Source organism: Garra rufa, chromosome 21 (assembly GCF_049309525.1).
Source record: "Garra rufa chromosome 21, GarRuf1.0, whole genome shotgun sequence".
In the NCBI taxonomy this organism is placed as follows: domain Eukaryota; kingdom Metazoa; phylum Chordata; class Actinopteri; order Cypriniformes; family Cyprinidae; genus Garra; species Garra rufa.
The window spans coordinates 8,578,260-8,603,067 of NC_133381.1; the positions used below are offsets into that span (position 1 = coordinate 8,578,260).

General features: G+C 32.7%; 1 long non-coding RNA gene across 1 annotated transcript in view; it reads right to left on the reverse strand.

The window, feature by feature from the left end:
• Positions 1-15,635: 15,635 nt before the first annotated feature.
• The window catches only part of LOC141295637 (uncharacterized), a 40,129-nt gene continuing 30,956 nt past the window's right edge, over positions 15,636-24,808 (reverse strand). Inside the window, exon 3 of the long non-coding RNA XR_012341110.1 lies at positions 15,636-16,079. This is a non-coding gene — a long non-coding RNA (uncharacterized lncRNA). The remainder of the gene's footprint in view (positions 16,080-24,808) is intronic.

Sequence of the window (24,808 nt, forward strand, 5' to 3'; positions counted from 1 at the left end):
AGCTATGCATTTGATCTGAACTTTTTCTACAGAGCTAGATTTTTACTTACAGGAAAAAGGTTAACAGTTAAAACAAACACAGTTGAAGTCAAAAGTTTACATATACCTTGCAGAATCTGCAAAATGTAAATTATTAAAAAAAAAAAGAGGGATCATACAAAATGCATGTTATTTAGTTCTGACCTGGATAATATATTTCACATAAAAGACTAAAAGACATTTACATACAGTCTACAAGAGAAAATAATAAAAATGAACCTTTTCAAAAGTTTACATTCACTTGATTCTTAATAATGTGTTGTGACTTGAATGATCCACAGCTGTTTTTTCTTGTTTATTTTTGATTGATAGTTGTTCATGAGTCCCTTGTTTGTCCTGAACAGTTAAACTGCCGGTGTTCTTCAGAAAAATCCTTCAGGTCCCACAAAGTGTTTGGTTTTTCAGCATTTTTGTGTATTTGAACCCTTTTCAAGAATGCTTTCACACTGAGGACAACTGAGGGACTCATATGCAACTATTACAGATGGATCAAACGCTCACCAGTGTTTCAGAAATAAACCTGATGCATTAAGAGCCGGGGGTGAAAACTTTTTAAATTTGAAGATCAGGGTAAATTTCACTTATTTTGTCTTCTGGGAAACATGTAGTATCTTCTGTAGCTTCTGAAAGGCAGTACTAAATGAAAAAATAAAGATATTTAGGCAAAATAAGAAAAATGTATACATCTTCATTCTGTTCAAAAGTTTTCACCCCCTGGCTCTTAATGCATCAGTGAACATTTGAACCTTCTGTAATAGTCCCTCAGTTGTCCTCAGTGTGAAAAGACGGATCTCAAAATCATACAGTCATTGTTGGAAAGGGTTCAAAAACACAAAAATGCTGGAACACCAAAGAATTTGCAGATCCTGAAGGATTTTTCTGAAGAACAGCAGGCAGTTTAACTGTTCAGGACAAAAAAGGGACTAGTGAACAACTATCACTAAACAAAATAGTGATAAAAAATTGTGGTTAGTAACGTATTAATAATAATAATTAGGTTGTAATCAAGTGATAATCAGATTTCTTTTGACCTAACTCTTGTACCATATTTATATAAAATACAAAAAAAAAAGAAGAAAGTATATTCCATCTAATTTCCTTTGCAATTATAGCCACCTGACTAGTGACTGGTCTGATTAAAAATGAAAATGTAAAATGTAAACAAAGAAGAATTAGGGAGAATCCATAAACATGTCTTGCATTTGTGTGAATATGTAATCATGTAATTAAAAAATAACAGTAGTCTGATTAAAAGTATTTTAAAATGTAATGTGATCTAATTACAAGTACTTAATTTTGGAATCTGATTATGTAATCCAGATTACAAGTAAACAGTTACTATCCAGCACATTACATATGCATTCCCTGGGAATCAGACCTTAATGTTGCCATTTAATTTACTGGAATACTTTACATTAAAGGCTGGAATACACTATGCAATTTTTCCCCAGATTTACTATGTGGAGAAATTGATGCCAGTTGTGGAAAGACAGAGCCAGTCTAGAAAATCTGACAGATTTCATTGAAATTCACGTAGTGTATGATGATCACAGACTCTGATTTTTAGCTTCAGACTATGATTCTGGCATCAAATTAGCACCATAGCAATGCACTATCAACCAGCATCCACATACCTGGCAACCACATGTAATAGTCTAGCATTATGGTGGCTCATTCAAGAACCATTTACATTTTCTTATAGATACATGTAGTATTAGCTATTTCACCACTAGAAACGCTGGGAAAGCAAGCTCTGGAGCGCAATGAGAAACAGATATGCCACCAAGACCACTTTATTAGCACCAAGCGATTTCAGATTTCATTCTACAGAAATCACTTCAATAAGGACTGCATATTTTTTATGCTGTAAATATTTTACAGGGGTCCGGGGTGGGGTACCGCAATCTTCAAAACCCAGCTGTCCAATTCTCAAGTTCTACATCAAAATCTGCACTATACGTTTTCATTGTTTAGAGCATTTCAACAGTCCACTCCATATTCCATGAAAGTTTTAAGACTCTCCCCTCCAGTCCTGTTTTTGAAACCATTAATCAAATCACTGAAAATAGCGCACGGAGAGAGCATTGTTCTCGGAGAGGTGGAAAATGAGAGAGAAACGTTATAAGAGCACCTAGAGACCACAAAGCATTCAACATTAATTCTATTTTGGACACTCAAGTCTGAGAAAGACAGAAAGGAGAGAGAGAAACAGAGCAGTTTTGGAGTGAAGTCAGTCTTCACAGTACCTCTATATCCAGGAGACATCGGGTCGATCCTGTTTTGATGGTGAGCATCTTTCTTTCTGAACACACGTATAATCAATATCCATTTCTAGCTTCTTTCCATCACAGGCTCCGTCGTCATGTGTATATTCTGTCTGCCGCATTTCACAAAGGTCACCTGGAACTAATACACCTTAAATCTGTGGAACTGAAAAACAAATTACACGCAGGTTCCTGCGGACATGGCTTTCAGAAGCGGAAAATATCTGTAAGATTGGACAGAGATCTGTTTATAGCGGGGACAAACAACAATTGCGTTTCTTGGAAACAGTCTTTGGAACACAAAATAAAACAGGCAAAAATGTGAACAATTGCTCTTTGTTCTTTTCTAAGACAGTTTGAGAAAGCACTACATTTGCATTTATAGACCGGTGAATGCAAAAATCCCAATTCATCATAATTAGCATCCTGCATTTGCCGTTGGGACCCGGCGGGCGCATATGCAGGGATTTCTTCTGTCTAGTTTTGGCACACTGCCTGAGGCTCAGATCAAACACACAGTAGAGCCACTGTAAGAAAGCAGTAGGTATTCTGGGAAGGTATTAGAAATAGTCTTTTTTGTTTTTCTGGCTCCACCTGTAAGAATCCTTAGCTGTCAGCGGCACTGAATAATTAATGCTCTTTTAGACATATGCACACTCCTGCACCACCATCAATCTCACAGTCTTAGGCACTGAGTACTTGTCCACAACAGCTCTGATGTTCATGCATGTGATTCATCTGTTTTTCTGTTGAGGAATGACTTTGCTATGACTAAACAGCATATCATAACCGTCAAATTGAGCTTTTAGTTATGCCGTGAGATTTAGTTTACTGTACAGTAGACAAAGATGCGTGGGGAATAAAGATACAGTAAATTCAGTTTAAAAAATTGAATTAAAACTTTAAAAGTGTTCTAGAGAGATACTGATAACAAAAGATATGGATATAAAGAAGTATTTGATTCAGTTTAGTACAAATAAAATAAAATAAAAAGGTTTAAAGTTGTGCTAGAAAAATTTTACCAATTAAAATGTGTGAAAATAAACAAATTTGTTTCAGTTGTGATCAGTAAAATTAAAAAAAAAAAACTTCAAAAGTGTGCCAGACAGATGCGTGGAAATATAGATAAACATTTAGTTTCAATTCAATCCAGTTCAGTAAAAATATATATACAGTAATCAACATTTGAAGTGGATCAGAAAAGTTAATCAAAGTTGTCCGAAGGGAAGAACAGGTATTGTTTTGGTTTTAGGACAACTTTGATAAAAGGTTTTGATCCGCTTCAAATGTTGACTACTGTAAATAAATAAAACCTTTAAAGATAAAAAATATTAACAATAAAGGTGGGTGTGGTAAAGAAATGTTGTATTTATTTAAGTTAAATAAATAAAGTTTAATAAATTAAAATATTTAAATAATAAAATAAAATATTGTATTCAATCATGTGGTGTTTGGTAAAGCAATCATAACTAATAATAGTGCATATATTTAGTACGACAAATGACATGAACAGACACTAAACTGAGTCATTCTTTCACTTTGAACCAGCAAGCAACCATAGCAACACACTACAAACACTCTGAGCACCTTAGCAACCGGTGTTCTATTCTATTCTATTCCCAAACTGGCAAATACAGAGATTCATGTCCATTTTGTTTTCTCTGTACAGCTGCTGAAACAGCTGTCTTTCTTTGATGCTTTGATATGGGAATTGAGGATAAAAGCTGCTGTTACTTCCTGTCCTCTCAGCACGCATGCCATCTCTGGCTCTGAGGATATGGCTGAGGGTCAGCGGCTGCACTCAAAGCAAACATCTGGAGACATCTGCTTTCCTCAGCGTTTACTTTACACAAAATAAAATGGACATCGGTGCCTTTGATGACACCAGACAGAACGCTACGCTAGTGTAAAATCAACCATCTTCAGGCACTTCTGCAGCAACAGAAGGGTTAAAATCAATCCCGTTTGCATTTCAGCTGAGTCAAACTCCCTGAAGGAATTCGTTTACATGTCCAGATCATTCACGACTGCATAATTGATAATGGAGCATCATCACCAAAGGTCAAACAACAACATTTTCACTCCCTTTCCTGGTTCTTTATTCCCACAAATCAATGCTTTCTAACTCGCTCGTAGCCCTATGGCTGGAACAATGCGACTCGATTGAGCCAAGGAAACTGTACGTCCATCCATCATCTGATCTGGCAGTGTGAACGCAGCCTGATTTCCATAAACACACACAGACAGCTTCCATCTGTAGCCCTCCACTGGACGCCAAACCTTACGCTGCATAATTAATCTCAGGCCGAGCAAGCAGCCATTAGCAAACACATTGTATCTGCAGTCGTATTTGCGGTGCGAGAGAAACAACAAACGAGAATGAATGCCTTAAGAGAGTTTTTTTTTTTTTGTCTTCACAGTCTGATGGAGAATCATTTGGCTAGTGTCCAGTGCCCATCCTCCCCTGCGGTTCTCTTATCTATTGAGGCTCCATTAAAACCCCAGAGCGAGATAATCAAAACCCCTCCCAAACACCAATTAACATGCATTCAGCCCAGCGGCGCAACACTTGGCCAAGAAATCTGCACTGTGTCCAAACAAACTCGCACATTTGACTAGGAGAAGTTAATAGTCTCATTAAATAAGCTCAACTCCTCATTGCTGCCGAGACACTTGAGCTGTTAAAGATAACGCAGTCATTCTAATGCAATAATGTGGCTATTTACAAATGCATTCTTGAACGTTGTGAGAATTATTTTATATCGGCCAGCAACAGACAGCAACAGAAAAAGTATTGGTCACACTTTACAATAAGGTTTGATTCATTTACACTAATTTTTAATACATATGAAGTATGAAAAACAGTATATTTATAAATTAGTTTAAACCTAGATTAAAAATAAATTAAAAAAGCAGATATCAAATTGATCAACCAAATTGTTCAAACATTATTTCAAGTTTTCACACTTGGTTCAAAAATGCATGATCATTTTAAAAATTAAATTACATTTCTAAACTAAATAAAACACCCAACAAAAATTCACTTTTGCAAGTGAATTAGATTGAGTTCATTTTCAATTGAATTCTAAAATAAAATATCCAATAATGATTCAGTTTTGCAAGTAAAATTAGATTAAGTTCAATTTCTATTCAATTTTAAAATAAAATAAAATACCCAATAGCAATTTACTTTGGCAAGTTAAATTAGATTGAGTTCATTTTCAATTAAATTCTAAAATAAAATACCCAATAACAATTCACTTTTGCAAGTAAAATTAGATTGAGTTCATTTCCAATTCAATTCTAAAATAAAATACCCAATAATGATTCAGTTGTGCAAGTAAAATTAGATTGGGTTCAATTGCATTTCAATTCAATTCTAAAATAAAATACCCAATAGCAATTCACTTTCGCAAGTAAAATTAGATTGGGTTCAATTATTAATTCAATTCTACAATAAAATAAAATACCCAATACCAATTCACTTTCGCAAGTAAAAATTATACTAAGTTAATTTTCACTTCAATTAGATTGAGTTAAATTTCATTTCAATTCAATTCTAAAATAAAATACCCAAAAGCAATTCACTTTCAAAAGTAAAATTAGATTGAGTTCAATTCCATTTCAATTCAATTCTAAATTACTTATAATAAAATTAAGAGTTGATTTTGAATTCAATTTAATTTTAAAATACAATACCCAATAGCAATTCACTTTCACAAGTAAAATTAGACTGAGTTCAATTTCAATTCAGTTCTAAAATAAAATAAAATAAAATACCCAATAGCAATTCACTATAACAATTCAAAATTAGACTGAGTTCACAACACAAACTAAAATAAAAATAAAATGCAATGAAAAGACATAAACAAGAACATTTTCTCAAGTAAAACTGAGTTCACATAATGAAATAAAAACATAAAATATAATAAAATACAACACAAAAATACATAATAAATAAAATGAATCATAAATAATTAAGTAAAATTAGATTGAGCACATGAAATAAAATAAAAATGCAATAAAATTAGACAATCACTAGAAGTTTACTTCTACAAGTGAATCCAAAGAACCTTTCCATTGCACAAAAGATGCTTTCCAGAGGAAAAAAAAAGGTTTTTAGACTAAGAAAACAAGGTTTCTTTTCACTGAAAGGTTTTTTAGGGTTCCAAAAAATGGCTGTAAAAAACCCTTTTGGAAGCTTTATTTTTAAGAGTGCAGAGTCCACATGAACTGGAACCAGTTCGTAGGTGCACACTGAATTCACACCAACCAAACTCTGTTGACAAACAGATTCAAATCTCTAGTGACAGTGTTTTACAGAGTAGCCAATTTAAACAATAGATGTCTAGATGACAAACAGAGGTGGACATGACACTGGTGAGTGTCTCAGCAGGTGGAGGCATCAAGGTCTGACGTGAGGGAGTGATCTGTTTGGCAGGTGTTCAGAACTGAGGGTCACTCGGGTACAATCTCCACCATCCTGAAGCTTAACGGCAGTAATTCATCACTGGAGGGACAACAACAAAGCGGTGGCACACTAAACTGGCCTAAATCATTCAAGCAAGCCATTTATCTAAAACTCTCTGGTCTGAGAGGGCGAGGAAGTTCTTTGTGCTTCTTATCATGACCCCAAACATCATTACTCAACGTCACCCTGCTCTTGTAGTGGAATAAAGCAAGAAATCTTTATCCAAGCTGGTCAATATCACTGAGAGTCAGACAGGTCTGCGGATGTCCTACATTCATCCAGATATGTGGCATAATGCTCTTCCTCTTGCAACTTTAAAGGATCTGCGCTAATGTAACATTTAAACGCAGTATGAAATTGAAGTTTGGAGGCTTTCAGTCCATTTAAGTCCAGGTTTGATGGCATATGCATGCTAATGCACTTTTAAAAGTTGAACTTTTATGAAAAGATACGTCTGTTAAGTTTCTCTTCCAGCAAAACAGACCAAAAATATTGACTTTACCCAATACAATTTTGAATGAAAAGCTTTCTAGAATGAAAACATTATCTGTTATACTGACAAGCTTTTCAATATGTCCACTTCATTAGATCATGCTAGGGCTGCATACATCAACATGGGAAAACAAAACAAATAAATAAAATAAAATAAAATAAAATTAGTAGTTCATATCTAAAAGTAGAGTGAAAAGAGTTAATAAAATAAAATACAACAAAATGCAATTAATAATACAGGCTTATATATCAACATGGGGACAAAAACATTTCTTAAAAAGGTGAAATCTAAAAATAAAATTATAATAAAATAAACTATATATATATATATATATATATATATATATATATATATATATATATATATATTATATAAAATATTATAATTGTAGTTCATTTCAACAAGTAAAATTATATTGAGTTAATAAAAAAATACAAAAAAATAAAATAATAAAATTAAATTAAAATAAAACAATAATAAAATAAAATAAAATATAAAAGATTAATAGCAGCTCATTTCCAAAAGTAATGCATAGTGCATAAAATAAATTACAATAAAATGCAATTAATAACACAGTTAGGATTACATATATCAACAAGAAAACATTTTTTAATAAAGTAAAATATAAAAAATGAACTAAAAAAATAAATAAAAGATTAATAGCAGTTCATAAAATAAAATACAACAAAATGTAATTTTGTTACAATAAAAATAATAATAAAAAAAGTAAATAAAATAAAATAAAATAAAATAGAAAAGATTAATAGCAGTTCATTTCCACAAGTAAAATTGGATTGAGTTAATAAAATAAAATATAATAAAATGTAATTATTAACACAGTTGGGGTTATATATACCAACATTGGGAGATTTTTTTTTAATAAAGTAAAACAAAATATAAAAATAAAATAAAATAAATACAATAAAAGATGAATACCAATTTATTTCCACAAGTAAAATTATATTAAGTTCATAAAATAAAATACAGCAAAATGCAATTAATAAATCAAATAAAAGATTAATAGCAGTTCATTTCCACAAGTAAAATTAGATTGTTTTCATAAATAAAATGCTATCAAAAATACAGGAACAATACCAGTTCAAATATAACATTAAATATAATAGAATGCACTACAAATATACAATCAATTTAAGTATTAAAAAATTGATAAAATAAAATAAAAAAGATTAATAGTAGTTCATTTCCACAAGTAAAATTTGATTTTTTTCATAAATAAGAATGCAATTAAAATTTCATGATCAAAAACAGTTCACAATATAAATTAAAATAAAAGTCTAACACAAAATATAATAGAATGCACTACATAAATACATAATGTCACTGTTAAAATGAGCTTAAATAAAATTAAAAAAAAATAAATGATCAAGTTCACAAAACAAAACTTTAAGGTCTTCAAGTCAATAAATCCCACAGTCGGCTTCATAACTATCAATGTCAAAGTGGTATCTCAGAATCAATTAGCTATTAATTTCTCCCACACATAAAACACAAGACATTAAGAGTTCAAAATGGCCTGAGGCGCCTTGATATGTCCATATCTATAATCTATTTTATTATCCTACCCTCATAATTTCCCAATAAATGCTTTGCAGAACCACACTGCAGTTCTGATTTCTTAATGTGCATAATAAACTGCTCTTTAAAGGAGAGCGTTTAAATCTGAAATCCGAATCCACTCGTAATACATCAATCAAATTACTGTTCATTAGCATAAAGTTAATCTGTCGCTTTAGTTGCCTCAAATCATAACCTCACTGGTCACTTTGGCGCCGCAAGTCACTGTCAGTATGAACAACCCTTTAATAGTTTTGCCTGTGCTCCTCAAGAAATCCTTTATTGTACCTCCAGATGGAATAGTTGGGAAAAATGCAAGTTTTCCCGAAAGCATTATCCATCTGAAGTCACAATGATTAAATGCACAAAGCTCATCCAATCAGAGCTCACGATTCAACCAGCTATTGACATCCCAAACAAAACAGCCACTCCAACGTGTGGCAATTCCCACAAGGTTTAAGCGGCAGTCTCCGATGGAAACGGTGGCCTGATAGACGTAGGATTTTACGTGACTTTTCTCTGTTCTACAGGACATTTCAAGAGGAGAGTGGATAATGTCATGGTTAATTTCCAACGGCTTCCTGCCTGACACATCTGGCTTTGATAAACAGCTGGCTAACGGAGGCTTTAAGAGGATTTTTTGGGGTGGGAGATGCAGGGGGTGGGACTGATATGAGCTGACTGCAAAGCTTGGCCCACAAACCTAATCTTTAGAAAGCACTTAAAGCAAGTTTGAGTGATTTCAGGCCAGCGTTTGGTTTCTGAGGCCTTCTTTTCTTTTCTTTGCAATGCGGTTTAGTTGCGCTGGCGGGTCTCTTGCGTATTCATTATAATCCAATCAAACTGACCTCAGTTTTAGGATGAGGTTGATCATTTAGTGTTTGGACACACACAGATGCTTATATAGTTAGTGCAGAAGCTACATATCATTTAACTCAGCGAAAAGATTAAATCACATGAAGAACAATAATATACAGTTGGCACAATGTTGATTACCACAGACGTTAATTTCAACTGGTCTGAGCCAACAGAACTGCAAATCAATGTTTAATATTTTAAACATAACAGCACAAGATTGGTGTGTCAGAATCGCTGACAAATCTCGTCTGAAATGATACTGAACTTTCAAACTCATTTCATAAGATAAAATCTAGATTCTTTTATAGAGTGATCATTCTACACTTATTGTTTATTTAGTATCAATGTATAAAAATATGATCAGTAAATCATGGTAACATGTTTTTATCATTAATTTCATTTTTAAAGTTACATATGATGCAAGTCAATTTTTAAGTCAGTGTAATATAATTTAAGTTGAAATTATTTGTACAGCCAATTTGATTATACTTAAAAATGTAGACAGAAACTGACATTTTTTAAGGTTGCTTAATTTTTTTAGTGTAAATTTTTATTTGCATTAAATATCAAGATGACCTAATATATTTTGAAACATTGCACTTAATACTCAATTTCACAATGCGCTCAATTGACTTTAAACATGAAAAATGATAAATTGACTAAAAAATGTAACTATAAATGAACAATTATCCATCATAACTAGACACCAATTGCATGCAATTTGATGAGGTTAAGTAATTTTGCATATTAATGTTTGAAAAACTAATTATTAAAAAAACAAAATTCAGAAATTTACTTTTTTTTTTCCATTAAGGGACAACATTTTCAACATTTTTTATTTTTTGTTTTACATTTGTGAGGGCAATTTTTATAATCACTTTATTATTATAAAAATCATACTATGTTGTCTTTAAATACTTAAATTTACCCAATTACTTTAGTCAATTTTTTTTGGACCTTTTTATTTTTCATTTTTCCATATATCAGACATTTATACTAAAATATGTAACTATAAATGAACAATTATCCATCATAACTAGACGCCAAATTGCATGCAATTTGATTACGTTAAGTATTTTGCATACTAATGTTTGAAAAACTAATTATTGAATATATGTTTCACTAATTATTAAAAAAAAAAAAAAAAAAAAGAAATTAAGGGGCAATATTTTCTCCCTGGAATTGATTGCCAGGGGCATTTTTTTTTACATTCAAGAAGGCTATTTTTATAATCAGCTTATTATTATAAGAACATACTATGTTGTCTTTAATGTCAACAAACTGAAATTTACCCAATTACTTTAGTCAATATTTTTAACTGTTGTTTATAACAATAGACTGTTAAAAACTATATCTAAATTATACATGTAAAAAACAGGAGCTCATAGGGCTGCAATATTATAAATATATTTTTTCTAGATTATTGCTCTTTATATTGAAATAATGATTATTAATATTGATATAGAAAACAATATAAAACGTTTTTGTTTCATTTTGGGCATATTCGGGTTTCACAGACAAACATTTCATTCTAAGTAGTTAGCCAAGTCTAGCACAAGTTATGCAAAAACTGCCATTATTATCACTGAAGCTAAGAAATTAACATTTATATTCATGATATCTGCACTGTGTTGTTTATGATGAGAGAATTTGAGAGCATTGACTAATCTAAGTGCCTCTGATTGGCTAATGCATTCCTAAGTTCAACAGAAACACGTTTGATTGGTTATAAGGCTGAAAACTGCACAAAACAGCTTATGAACTAAATATAATTCCACGAAGTTATACTTTTTGTTTAACTTTCATTTTAATTGCAACAGACGTAATACACTTTAATTGTGCAGGGGCATTTTTTGCCCCTTTGTTTTGAATTTATGGGGCATTTTTGTTCATTTTGGTGATCTTTTTAGCCACAAGCCCTCATTAATTTCCGACCCTCCAATTTCTGCAAACATCTCCTGCAGGAGTTACACCAAAGTCCTTTTAAGACAAGTCATGTCACTCGGCGGCCATCTTTGAAACGCTACTCGGGCATTCAAGTGCAACTCCTATCTCTTTGAATGGGGAAACATCAAATTCTCCAAAACTGTTCACCAACCTCACGATTAAATTTCATATTTTAAATCTGCAAAGAAATCCAACAAGAACTGCCTCATAAATATGGTTCCTTGTGCTCCAATAGCGTTAAAAAACGCTTATTTTTCCGGCTAAATGAGCCAGTGCGCATGCGCAGTACTGAGCGCACGTCTTAGGCCCCGATCACACCGAACGCGTCTTTTAGTTCTAAAAACGCGAGGCGCACAGCACTGCCTTTTTTGGTGACTTTTAATAAAAGAGCAGTGTGCTGCGGTTTTTTTATGTTGCTAAGCAATGACCAAAACAGCTGTCCTGTCAGTCAAATCAAAGGATTATAGCGCGAGCGCTCTAAAATCTTAGTTTTTTGCTGTTAAGTAAACTGTCATATTAGCAGAAACCCTAAATAATACAGCTCCGGGTTACCCACGATAGACACCAAAGGTTTCTCCTCCTTTTCTGCAGTCTCCGGACTTTTTAAGCAACGGTAAACTTTCGTCACCACAACAGAAGGCCCGCCTCTCCATTCATTCGATTGGACAATGGAAAAGAACGCGAATGACGTTGGGCGTTTTTCCGCTCAGAGTTGATTTTTTTTCAACTTCAGGCGCTCAGAGCGCTCCTGCAAAAACGCGAGGCGCAGCAGGCGGCGAAAATGCGAGGCGCCCGGGGCGCATAAGCAGCGAGCAGAACGCTCACTGCCAACAGAAAACCATTCAAAAGAGGCGCCTCCAACTGCTAAAACGCGTTCGGTGTGATCGCGGCCTTAGAGCGCCGATTGTTTCTATAGCAACCGGGACTTCTAACGGCAGCTGCAGTGTCGCGCTGACTTTACTAATCAACGATTAGCTCTTTCACTAAAAAGGCGGAGCTTCGCGGCCATGATGACCGTTGCATTTTTCCCCATTCAAAACTACACGAGTGACATGTCTTTGGTATTCTATAGTCTTTGGTTACACCAAAATAGGTAGATGAGGATAGCAAAATAAAGTTAACTCTGACATATTATAAAATTTGATTTGACACTTTGACCTGACCATGTTTTGCTTAAGTGTTTTTTCTTTATTTGTTAACGTGACCTTTTTACACCAGATACTGAACAAAATTAAGCATTGCTTGGTATTGGTCAACAAAGTATTGATAGTTGTGTAAATATTGTCATACTAACAGTTGTGATTGTAATCCATTACATACCTATCTTCAAAGATATCTGACATTATCAAGATGAATTGGTTCTGATACAGTTTAACTCTTGAGTTCTTGTCATATTTTGTATAACTATAGCAAATAAACTGTGACAATGTGAGAAATGTTGAGTGTCTGAATAAATTTTGGTTTGACTGTATGTAATAATGGACAACATGGCACAGATCCACATAGACATAAACGGCAACTAACCATGACTAACTGAAAAACTACTTTCTTCAAAACAGCTGTGTACCACCAAGTTGCTCATGTCTCTGGTCTGCATCACATCACACCATTAGCTTCTTCATTTCCAGCCCTGCTCTGGCTGCTCTTATCATCCGCACTTATCGCTCCATTGGCTGCTCTACAGCTGTGAAAGCCTAACATTTTCCCAGATGAGCTCTTTATATATAGATTCCACTCCTCCTCACAAGATTCGTCTTCTTATACCTGCAGAAAAACAGAGAAAAGTGGATACAGGGTTATTTTGTGCCATAGTGCTCTAACATGAGACTCAAAACAACAATACTCTCAGTTATTATTTTATTCTTGAACACAATCTGCTGGGAGTTCCTGCACCAAGGTCAAGATGGATCAAGATACTTCCATTAAAGTCTGAGATGGTACGCTGGCAGACCACATACTGTCTGTCTGACGCATATTGTAGACCAAAACGGCAATGGTTTTCTAAAATTTCTAAGTCTGCTTTTATGCAATTTTACAAGATTTTATCGAACTGTTGGGAAACAAAATGTGACCCTGGACCACAAAACTAGTCAATTTTTCGAAATTGAGATTTATACATTGTCTGATAGCTGAATAAATAAGCTTTCCATTGATGTTGTTATTTGGCCGAGATACAAATATTTGAAAATCTGGAATCTGAGGGTGCAAAAAAAAAAATCTAATTTAAAAAAAAATCGCCTTTAAAGTTGTCCAAATGAAGTTCTTAGCAATTCATATTACTAATCACAAAGATATGATACATTTACGGTACGAAATTTACAAAATATCTTTATGGAACATGATCTTTACTTAATATCCTAATGATTTTTGGCATAAAAGAAAAATCGATCATTTTGGCCCATACAATGTATTTTTGGCTATTGCTACAAATATACCCATGTTGCTTAAGACTGGTTTTGTGGTCCAGGGTCACAAATGACATTTATAAGGTACCAGGAACAATCGGTTTATAAGGTACAATAACATCGGTCCCTGCACTGGTAAAAGCAAAATAGTTACAGTACTTTCAATCGCTGTCTATAAGGGCACTAAACCAGCATAAACATTACAATGGCAGGAAGATGTAAACATTATAAATGTTAAAATGCATCTAGTGTAATAAAATGGTTTACTAACCTTGACTGTGCAAACGTTATATCCACATTTTCAACTCAGGATCACGGAAAGTGGATAAACCCTGTAACTTACACACAATACATACAAAAATAAACCTTAATCTGTCTAGAAATGTTGATTTAGACAACATTTCCGCTCAAATAGCACGTACTTTTGCATTAATATCAGCACTTAATCTAAACTACAAGCTACTGTATGCATTTCTGTTTTGTTTTCAGAGTTACAGCCTTGCTTATTAGTTTTGAAAGAACAGAGATTGTGAACGCTGTCCCTTTTCCAATATACACTACCAGTCAAAAGTTTTTGAACAGTAAGAGCTTTTTTTTGCTCACCAAGCCTGCATTTATTTGATTCAAAGTACAGCAAAAATACAGTAAAAATTCGGAAATATTTTTTACTATTTAAAATAACTTTTCTATTTGAATATATTTTCAAATGTAATTTATTTCTGTGATTTCAAAGCTGAATTTTTAGCATCATTACTCCAATCACATGATGCTGGAGGAGGGACAAATGATAGAAATTAATACTTTTATTTAGCAAGGATGCTTTAGATTGATTGAAGTGATGATAAATACATTTATGTTTTATAATTTATAATCTTATAATTTATAAAGATTTCTATTTCAGATAAATGCTGTTCTTCTGAACTTTCTATTCATCAAAGAAATCTGAGAACAATCTTTTCAACATAATAATATGAGCAGCAAATACATATACATTAACATACAGGAATAAACTACATTTTAAAATATATTCAAATAGATAACAGTTATTTTAAACAGTAGTTTTTGCTGTACTTTAGATCAAATAAGTGCAGGCTTTGTGAGCAGAAGAGACTTCTTGAATAAAAACCATAAAAAAATCTTACTGTTCCAAACTTTTAACTGGTAGTTTATATATTTTTGAATGAACTAGTAATTTTACTGAATATCTGCATATTGTTAACCAAAATTGTCAGTGATTCCAGGCCAGAATGAGCTGTTAAAATGGACCAGACTTCATGACGATAGTCAGAAGTCTGGTTCTGCGAGACTTCTTCCAGACTTTATCATGTCTTGAGTGCTGAAAAGGAAACAGGATGCTTATTAGACAGGCATCATCAGTGCAGGACACTGCAAAGCAGCATCTGATAGTGGCTATCTCTCTCTATCTCCCTGTGTAATGGGAGAAACAGTAGTCTGAGACTAATGATGTGAAAAACCTCTCTCATGAAGTAATGCACTTCGCTGCCATTACCATGACAGAGAACAGCCCTGCTTGGACAGAAAGAATGCGACAAATGACGTCAACCTGGGGAGAAATGGAACAAAATTATAAAAAGTTTAATTAAAATTGTGGGATAATGCAAAAACATGTGAACGTGGATCAAGATTTGTTTAAAATTTATTCGTATAAAAAAGTGCAACTAGTCGCACAGCAAACAACAGCACATGTGGTTTCATTTAACAGCGATGCAAGAAAGATTAGAGTTCATTATATCTCTCGCACTGACTGTCATCCAAAAATGAGCTTCTGCGATGTGAATAATTTAAGGCTGAGAACATCTCCTTCCTTTCAGGCACTTAGCAGTTTCCTGTCAGAGAGGTATCACAGGGTCGTCGCTGTTAAAACACATCATTAGCAGAAGAGTCTGTATCTCCTTCAACAGAGCTGAGGCTGACAGACTCTTGATCCTGTTTGACAGACGGCAGCCTCACTGACATCACTCTGACGCCACTTCCTCCTCCTTCCGTGTGCAGAAAAATGTCTTCACCTGTGGGACAACAGATGAGTCAACATTTGCATAACGACCGGTGAAACAACAAGGAAAATGCAAAAACATATAAACAAGATATCAATTATTAGTTTAGGGTCTAAGTTTATGTATATAGTTGAAGTCAAACGTTTACATACACCTTGTAGAATCTGCTAAATGTTAAATATTTTTTTAAAATGCATGTTCATTTTTATTTAGTACTGACCTGAATAAGATATTTCACATAAAATATGTTTACATATAGTCCACAAGAGAAAATAAATTTTTTTTTTCACACTGAGAACAACTAAGGGACTCATAGGAAACTATTACAGAAGGTACAAACGCTCACTGATGCTTCAGAAGGAAACACAATGCATTAAGAGCCGGGGGTGAAAACTTTTGAACGGAATGAAGATGTGTAGATTTTTCTTATTTTGCCTGAATATCATATTTATTTCATGTAGTACTGCCTTTCAGAAGTTACAGAAAATACTTTCATGCTTCCTAGAAGACAAAACAAGTTCAATTTAGCCTGATCTTCATATTTCAAAAGTTTTCACCCCCGCTTTTAATGCATGGTTTTTCCTTCTGAATTTGTCAAACCTGAACGATTTTTCTGAAGAACAGCAGGCAGTTTAACTGTTCAGGAAAAACAAGGAACTCGTGAACAACTAGCACTAAAAAAACACGGCTGTGGATCATTCAGGTGACAACATTTAAGAATCAAGTGTATGTAAATTCAACTATTATTTTCTCTGGTGGACTATATGTGAACATCTTTTATGTGAAATATCTTATTCAGGTCAGTACTAAATAAAAAAAGAACATGCATTTTAGTATGATCCCTCTTATTTTAGTAAAATAATTAACATTTTGCAGATCCTGCAAGGTGTACGTAAACTTTGGACTTAATTAATAATTTCAACTTTTCTGAACACTTATATAATTAGTTCTTTGGCTAGTATAAGTCACATTTTTGGAATGAACACGTTCCAAGAGCTACATTTGCTAAAACATTCTGACATTTCAATCCAATTAAGTCATCATGTTAAGTCCCAAAAATGAAGTCTTTCCAGTTAATGACACTGATTGAGAACTCATCATCAGAGCACACTGACATCAGCAGCTTATTAGGACATCTTTTATAACCGTCACACTGGCCTGGGGGTGACACACTTGCGCACACACACACAAACAAACACTCATCAGTCATTTCCTCTGTATTTGGGGGGGCAGCAGGCAGAGGCTGGGTGGGCATTTACCCAGATCAATGGGGCGTGTAGGAGAGGAAGTGTGAGTGAACAGAGACCCTCGTGGGACCGCCGGGCACACACTGATGGAGATCAGCAGGAGGCTGTGATTCAGACCCACACACACAAACAACAGTGGACGATGCTCTTTCTTGTGTGTTTTCTCAAGCTGTTAGAAAACTGTCACTGGTGAGGAAAATAAAGCTGGAGAGATATATTCAACCTCAGCAATACGGTACAAGTACAGCGTTTTCTTGCACTGCTGTACCTTTAAAACAAATATGTAAATATATATGTAAAATATTAATATATATTTGTAATTTTTTTTAAATGAAGTTTCCTAATGAGACTACTTTCACAATCGCTGTCTTGTCAAACAAATTTCTGTTTCAGATAAATCAGGGTTTCTACAGATATGAACAAGTGAAATTTAAGACTTTTTAAGACCTAAACCTGTAATGGAAAAACACATTATATTATATAAATACAGTATATGTAATATTAAATTTAATGTTTAATGTAAAAAGAAAACTAAGTTTCAAAACTAAAATGTCATTAATGATATTTATTACTATAATATATAGTGAACTTTTCATATTCCACGCAAAATGTTTTTATATGCAATATTTTCATCAGTGTTCAACTTTAACATACTTAAATCAGCATATTTTTAGTTACCCTTATAAAGGCCTTTTTTTTTTTTACTTTTTAAATGTATGCATCTCCTTATATTTCAAATTATTACAATTCAACAATAAATTCTATAGGGCTGTTACCAGGCAGATTAAATAATTTACAGTGCAAAATTACAAGTGCGATAAATAACATTTCAATAATGTTATAAGATTAATGTTTTAAATACAATTATGAATTTACACACAATAAATGTTTGCGGGAATCTTCTGTAAAGAGTCATTAGGTCCGTAAGACTAAAGATTTCGCAGTAATGTGATCAATAGTATTTAATACCCATTAAATCTAAATTTAAGACATTTAAGACTTTTAAGACATTTAAGTCCAGCGGACACCCTGTACATGCTGTTTTTCTGAACTTTCTAACTATCAAATAATCCTGAAAAAATTCTACTCAGCTGTTTTCAACATAATAATAATATATGTTTTTGAGGAGCAAATCATAATATTAGAATGATTTCCTTGTGACTGGAGTAATGATGCTAAAAATTTAGCTGAAATCACAGGAATAAATTACATTTTTAAATATATTCAAATAGAAAACAGTTATTTTAAATAGTAAAAATATTTCCAGATTTTACTGTTTTTGCTGTAGTTTGATCAGATTTACTATTTAGAACAGCTTGGACTATTTGGAATGGTATAGAACTTTGGATTTTCTCATAGACTGTGGACAGCTTGCAAAGGGTATGAATAATTTTGGACATGCCACTTTTTGTTCAAATGTAAATAAAAGCTGAAAAATATTTTCCACAATGATGCCTCTTGTACATCGTCTTATTATCTTTTGGGAGAAGCCGGTGTCATTTCCAGTAAAAAAAAAAAAATAATAAAAAAAAATTGCTGGTTGAATAAAAGTAACTTTAAGTCAGAATTTGCCAGGGGTATGAATAATTTTGGGCTTGACTGTATATATATATTTATTTATTTACATATAGTCTCTGTATGTTTTATATCTATATCTATATGTGGTTCATAATAGATCTATCCTTTAATTTTTATGACCCAATTTCTAAAAGGCTTTTTTCATAGCTTAGTATCTATACATATTGTGGAGGGAGCATGTTGAAGTACATCTATATTGTAAACCAAACTCTTTTATTTCAAAAGAACAAGGGATGTCATGTTTTCCATGGTATGTCTCTTTAAAAAATACCTTTCCAGTTTGCTTTGATCCATAAGTCATCAATTTGAACTGCAGAACATTTACTAGGAGACCTAAAGAGATTTTTTACATGGGCCTCTTCCATAATTTCCCTCCCACAAATATTGAGCTTCATTGGCTTGGACAGACCGAACAGCCTGCACATGGTTTCACTGGAAAGTGTTCAAAGCAAACTGACACAATCAGATTTGTTCAATAGATGATTAATAAAAGCCACTTCACGCCTAACGATTGAATCATAACCTGAATATAATAACAAGAAAAACCCCCACAGATTTAAACATTTGATATGGATCGACTATAATAACAAGACCATGTGGTGATGCACTTCCACCTGGAAAATATGGAGTCGTCATAATTTGGACAGTGATTTGTCTTTTGTCTATTGCCAGCATTGGCAAAATAACCTGAACAGAACAATAAAAAGCCAATAAGCACAAGCCTAGCCAGAAACACTGCAACATCCTCATTAAAGCGTTTGTTCACCCAAAAATGAATATTGTGTCAACATATGCTCACCCTCTTGTTGTTCCAAACCTGTATGAGTTTCTATTTTCCATAAAACACAAAATGCAAAATGGGAAATTTTGACTCTCAAGGTTCAAAATAGATCATAAAGCACTACAAAAGAAGTCGAAATCAATCATACCTCATATTTTAATTCTTCTGAATCCATACAATAGCTTTGTGCAAGGAAAAATCTCAAATTTAAAATGTCATTAATGGATAACCTTGCTTAACAGCAATTCACTTTCACTACATGGCAAAAAGCTTTTGCTATAAACATGTCCTTTTGGGTTCTAAGTCAAACAAGTTTGGAAAAACATCACAAAATGAGTGAATACATGAAGACAATTTTCATTTTTGGGAGAACTGTCTCTTTAAGAAACTGAGGAAAGGCTGAAACTCATTCACATTGGATGTGATGACCTTCAGTGTCATACTGTAACAAGAAAGCAGACTGAATAAGTAATGTTATTTCACACAAATATTCAAAGGTAAAAGTCCTTGGGGCATGTTCGCTTGCTGTAGTGTGTCTTTATGGCCGTCTGCAGTGAACACGGCCTCTGTGGAGCAGATGGGCCATGTTTGGCACAGATTCTTGTTGGAAAACCCTGTGGCCTACAAACACTACAGACTGACTACAACACCTCAGGGTGGAGAGAGAGAGAGCAAATGAAGGCAGTGAAAGGGAAAGAATGAAAAGAGTGGGAGTTTGTCCGTCAAAAGAAACAAAAACTTATTTTAAGTTGAAGTACATGTAAGCCGCCCAGAGCTATTCAGACCCAAGTGAGCGTGGTAGTGGGTGTCATGAATCAGTAAACAGCATTCAATGAACACCTTTTTTTTCTTTTTTCTTTTTTTGAAATAAGCCTTCACAGTAAGTCTAGACTTTGTGCTTATATAAATAAGAGTAGCGGATAAATGATGGTGACTCTCTATGAAAAGACTGACAGCAACTAGTAGCACAAAATAAGTAAATGAATAAATAAAAACATAAAAATAAAAATAGCCATCAGACAGATTTCCCAAATAGATAAATACTAATTAATTAATTAGACAAATAAACAGCTACCAGACAGGTTTCCCAAATAAATAAAAAATAAATAAGACAAACAGATATCAGACAGGATTCCCAAATAAATAAATAAGACAAACAAACAGCTACCAGACAGATTTCCCAAATAAATAAATACAAATTAATTAATTAATTCATTAATTAATATGACAAACAAACAGCTATCAGACAGTTTTTATAAATAAATAAAAAAAGAAAGAAACAAATAGCTATCAGACAGGTTTCCCAAATAAATAAATAAATAAGACAAACAAACAGCTATCAGATAGGTTTCCCAAATAAATAAATAAATAAATAAATAAATAAATTAAAAAGACAAACAAACAGCTATCAGACAGGTTTCCCAAATAAATAAAATAAACAAATAAATAAAAATAAATAAGACAAACAGCTATCAGACAGATTTCATAAATAAATAAATAAGACAAACAAAAAGCTATCAGACAGGTTTCCCAAATAAATAAATAAAATTTTAATTATTAATTATTAATTAATTAATTATTAAGATAAACAAGCAGCTATCAGATAGGTTTCCCAAATAAAAAAACAGGCTATCAAATATTCTAAGTAAATAAATAAATACATAAATAAATAAGAAAAAAAAAAAAAACAGCTATCAGACAGGTTTTCATAATAAATAAATAATAAATAACTAAATAAGACAAACAACCAGCTATCAGACAGGTTTACTAAATAAATAAATTAGTTAATTAATTAAAAAGACAAACAAACAGCTATTAGACAGGTTTCCTAAATAAAGAAATAATAATTTATAAATAAGAGAAACAAACAGCTATCAGACAGGTTTACCAAATAAATAAACAAATAAATTAATTAATTATATAGACAAACAAACAGTTATCGTATAAGTTTCCCAAATAAATAAATAAAAATAGGCTATCAAATGTTCTAAGTAAATAAATAAATTAAAAATTAAATTAAAAAATAATTAATTAATAAGACAAACAAACTATCAAACAGGCCCCCCCCCCCAAAAAAAAATAAAATAAAATAAAATAAAAATAAATAAATAAACAGGCTATCAAATGTTCTAAGTAAATAAATAAATAAATACATTAAAAAAAACACAAAGAGTCTATCAAACAGTTTTCAAAAAACAAACAAACAAACAACTCATGGAACATCACAGAACGAAACACAAAATTACAACAATTTTCATTCTTTGGGGGAACTATGCCTTTTTCTAGACTAAAGCAATAATTTCATTTTCTGTGTGGGCCTTAAGAAACATTCACATCTGTGTGAAAAGACCCAAACTCCACAGCCAAGAACATCACACTTTGAGAGGCAGACATTACCATGCCACTGAAACGGCCTGGCTGAAGACTACAGAGACGTCAGTGTGTATTGGGAAAGTCTCAGATTGTTGGAATTGGAGTATTTAATAAGAGGTTTTGAAAAGATATCAGTACAAATCTTCACAAACAATAATTTTCTTTAAACATACAACCTCAGGAAGATAAAAATGGCCTCTAGCATAAAATGGAAGACATTTACATAATTGTACTCTGCGGTTGGGGGTTTAAAATGGTTTGAAACCAAGCAAAACATAAGATACATTTGCTTAAAACTTCTGCATAATCTTGAGAGAGTTCAGGATTGGAACAAAAATCTAACCATTGCAACAATGGGATAATTGTCTTACTTCAACTCTGACATTATGAACAGTGCAGTTGGTCACTTTTTAAAACATTCCTAAGAGCTGGGTGTCCAGGGGTCAAATGGGGACATGATAAAAAAGCAAGAGATGTTTTTAAAGGAGAAGTTCACCCATAAATAAAGGGAACAGATGAAAAGTGCATGAAAACATTTGGATGTGTTATGATTGCTCGTCAGAACCAATCACTGATAAATCTGGCATACAGTTTCCTTATTGACCATGGTTCATTGAAACACCTTTAACATCAATAGAATCTTTCCATTTTTCAAAAGATTCTTTATAGTGGAAAAAGGTTCTTTAGATTTTTAAAATGCGCTCCACACTAAGAAAAAAGTCATTTTTAGTTCATTGAAGACCAAAATGGTTCTTCTATGGCATTTCTGTGAAAATCTTCTTTTGGAAAACCTAATTTTAAAAATGTACTATACAATACAAAATTTCAAATTATCGGCCTGATTATCGGTATTGGTCATTTTTAAAAACTGATTTGCCTATAAAATAATTCAAAAGCATTTAAAGAAAGTTTTTTACCCTCGTTATTCTTAATTGTTACATTAATTTTCATGTACACTACCAATCAGAAGTTTTTGAACAGAAGTTTTTTTTTTGAAGCCTGCATTTATTTGTTCCGAAGTACAGCAAAAACAGTAATATATTGATATATTTTTACTATATAAAAAATAGTTTTCTATTTGAATATAGTTTAAAATGTAATTTATTCCTGTGATCAAAGCTAAATTTTCAGCATCATTACTCCAGTCTTCAGTGTCACATGATCCATCAGAAATTATTCTAATATGGTGATTTGCTGTTTAAGAAATGTTTATTATTATTATCATTATTATCAATATTTAAAACAGCTGAGTACATTTTTTCTGGATTCTTTGATGAATAGAAAGAACTAAAGATCAGCATTATCTGAAATAAAAAGCTTTTGTAACATTAAACACTATATCATTCAAAAGCTTAGAGTCAGTATATTTTTTTTCTCTTTTTTGGGAAAGAAATTGTAGACATTACTTTTATTTAGCAAGGATGCTTTAAATTGATCCAAAGTGATGATAAAGACATGTATAATGTTACAAACGATTTCTAATTCAGATAAATGCTGTTCTTCTGAATTTTCTATTTATCAAAGAAACTTGAAAAAAAATCTACTCAGCTGTTTTCAACAAAATAATAATAATAATAAATGCTTTTGAGCAGTAAATCAGAATATTATAATGATTTCTGAAGGATCATGTGACTGGAGTAATGATGCAAAAAATTCAAAATTAAAATTAAAATCTCATGAATAAATTAGATTTTAAAATATATTAAAATAGACAACAGTTATTGTAATAGGAAAACTATTTCAAAACTGTACCGTTTTTGCTGTACTTTGGATCAAATAAATGCAGGCTTGGAGAGCAGAAGTGCATTAAAAATATTAAAAAATTGACTGGTAGTGTATAACGGTTCAAAATATCGGTTATTGGCATTAACCCTAAAAAACACATTGGTCGACCCCTAATACAACACATCTTCTAAGTTTGGAAACATAACTATTCCTAAAAGTTTTCATGTTCATCTTGTTCTGCACACAGAACACATCTAAAAACACAAAATCCTTCTAAATATTACATTAGTGAAAGATGAAACCTGGAAGCACAAAAAAGTTGTCTCTTTGGCTTCTGTAAGACAAAGAACCGATACTATAGTCCCATTAAAGACAGCACTTCCTTTCAAAAGACAAACATTCTAAAAGCTCCATCACTTATTCATGCTTTTGCAATTTCTATACTTGTACAAGGCATCTCAGTATGTCAGCATCTTGTCTTGAACAAACAGTCTCCTCACATAGTAATGACAGAAAAAAATTATCAAGAAGAAAAAACACTTCTGCAGAAGAAAGAAAATGACATGAGGGTGAATAAATGTTGACAGAGGATTCATTTTTGGATGAACTCTTCTTTAAAATATCTAAGCAGTGCCTAAAGGAGAGATTGGTATCTGTTTTTGCAGGGGTCAGGGTGGTAAGGTCAAACCTTATCCGTCAGCAGAGCTTTAAAATATCACACTACGGACAATGAAGACTACTGCATGACCTTCAGAGATGGTGAAAGTATCCAGGTGCTGCAGAAAGCCAAATCCCTCAAGCAGAGATCCAGACAAGCACAAAACAGACGGATAGAGGTGATAAAAGAGGCACAAATCTGACACAATTTGGGAATGCAGTCATTCTGCAGAAATGAAGCACTGGGAAAAAATGACTCATGAGTGTACAGTATGCTCAATGTCTGAATGCATTAAACACAGTTTCTAACCTCCTCTAAGAAGACACCTGCAAACACTTAAGAGAGTTCTCCACCTCGTTTCAAGCTCTCAGGATGGACA